The sequence below is a fragment of the Triticum aestivum genome, chromosome 3A (assembly GCF_018294505.1).
Source record: "Triticum aestivum cultivar Chinese Spring chromosome 3A, IWGSC CS RefSeq v2.1, whole genome shotgun sequence".
In the NCBI taxonomy this organism is placed as follows: domain Eukaryota; kingdom Viridiplantae; phylum Streptophyta; class Magnoliopsida; order Poales; family Poaceae; genus Triticum; species Triticum aestivum.
In genome coordinates, this window is record NC_057800.1 from 696,403,643 (window position 1) to 696,406,267 (window position 2,625).

A 2,625-nucleotide genomic window follows, 5' to 3' on the forward strand; every position below is an offset into this window, starting at 1 on the left:
AATAAAGTGTGGTCACTAAAGCCCCCCCCTTTAGTACCGGTTCAGCACGAACCGGTGCTAAAGGGAAACCACGTGGCACGAGCCAGCTCCAGGGGTCGGGAGCCCTTTAGTACCAGTTGGTAACACCAACCGGTACTAAATGTTTGTGGGTTTTTATTTTATTTTGTATTTTTCAATTAAATTTGTGTTATCAATTTAATTTAGGATTGTTTTACGTTATAATGAGTTGTAGTCATCATCATCATCATCATCATCACATATTAATAAATAAATAAACTCTAGCTAGCTAAAAATCATCGTAGTCGTCTAATTACCACTATTTAATCATCATAGTCATTACCGCTAGCTATCTAATCATCACCAACACTGGCTAGCTTAAAGAGGAAACATTCACTTTGTAACAGAAGCAAAGATATCATCGAGTTCAACATAATCATCACCAACATCGAAGTTCAGGACACGGACATGAGACACTAATTAAGAGCATGAACTAGTGCTGCTCCCTCTCAGGTAGAATAGCATAGAACATGTATAGCTCTCCTGATTCATCATACTGGAGCATGCAGATGAATCTGTCTCCTAATCTTGGGTTGCGCTTCTCCTTGCTGCCCCCTAGTACTTCTCTGCGATCGTTAACAATTTTGCTCCAATCTTTCACTATTAAGCATTCTTCGCTTTCAGAAATCCTGAATGCACTCATGTGCAATGTAGGATATCTTGGCCGTAAGCTAACCATTGACATGTCACCTTTAGTCTCGATCCACTGAGGCACGACAGTCATCGGAAGTCCCTGTTGAAGAACATTGTATAGTAATTAATATACTAAGCAATGAAAGTTTAGCTTCAAAAATAATGTATGCAAAAGATGCACTAATTAAAGACAAATAGTTAAAATCTTACCATCTTTCGATTATAGATGTGACCGTAGTTCAATACAATCACCATTGGTCGCACGTTTTGAGTACTAACATTTCTAAGTTCAGGAAAAAAAATTTGTCTTGACAGTATTAAGATCCTCAAGCCATGAAACATAATGATTTATCTCCCCGCAGTTTAGTTGAGCCCCGGGGCAGTAGTAGGTCCTGTCTACCAAGCGCCGGACATGTTTGCTTGAACCGAAATAAGCTGACAATACAAATTAGTTGTCAACTATTTTTGAATAAATTGTATCAAAGACATAAACATATGCATGCATGGTTGAGAAAAACTCACATAATGGTAAAACTGGAGGCGTTTGCACATCGACCCAGATGTCTATATTACCTTCAATATCATCTACCGGACGAATATCAAAGGTGACAACCATACCAGGCTCAAATGCATAAGCCTTGCATAGTGCTTGCCAAGTTTTGCATTCAAAATGGGTGTATGTGTCTCCATTATATAATTTGACGTTGAAAGTATACACATGCTCCGTCTTCAAGTAAACTCTCTTTACCTCCATATTATCTATAGCACTAAAACCTATCTTATCCAAGACAAAAATTCTTGCATGGCAGAGGATGCGCTAGTAGAATAGTGAAAATTTAAAATTATAAGTTGAAGCAAATGAAGCATAAGTTTTGCATTCAAATAATAATTGACAAAGTGACTTACTGTATCAACTTCGAATGTCTCATCCAGCTTGATGCTGAAGCGCCTACCATCAACAAGGAAATTTCTGTCGCACAAGCCGCGCTGGTCTTCACAGTGTTCGCACATAATGAAATCTTTTTCGTCGTCAGATGACATTTTCTATGTTCATATAGGTGAAACATTAAACACCTATTACTATCTAACATTAATTAATATCTAGCCAAATATATATTCATCTAACATTTGACATTAATATATCTAACTATATTCATCTCTAACAATTGACATTACTATATATTTAACTTTTCTATCTAATTCATCTAACATTCGACATTAATCTAACATTTATATAAACTCAAAATATATAAAAAATTAAATAAACAGAAAAACTCATTAATAAATAATATTTTAATTAGATCATCAAATCTCAGATACCTAAATTTTCTTACTAAAAATAAACTAGTTATATTAATTATTAAACTAGTTCAAATCTCATATACCTAAATAAACTAGTTCGACAATTTTCTTACTAAAAATAAACTAGTTATATTAATTATTGAACTAGTTCAAATCTCATATACCTAAATAAAGTAGTTCGATAATTTTCTTACTAAAAATAAACTAGCTATATTAATTATTCAACTAGTTCAAATCTCTAGTTCGACAATTTTCTATCTAGCTAATTCATCTAACATTCGACATTAATCAAACATTCGATCATCTAATTAACTTTTCTAAAAAACAAAAAATAAGTAAAAAAATGTGTCTATGTGTATGTGTGTGTGTGTATGTGTGTGTGTGTGTAGTGTGTACGTATATATGCATGTGTGTGTATGTGTGTATGTGTGCGGCCCCGTACGTACGGGGCGGGGGCGCCGGCGTACGTATGGGCGGGGGCGCCACCATACGGGCCGGGTGCGACGACGACGGACGACGGCGCGGCGGGTATACGCGAGAGCGAGAGACGTACGGGACTGCGGCGGGACGACGACGGACGGCGGCGCGCGGCGTTCGGCACGGCGGCGCGAGACGGCGACGACGACGGGCGGC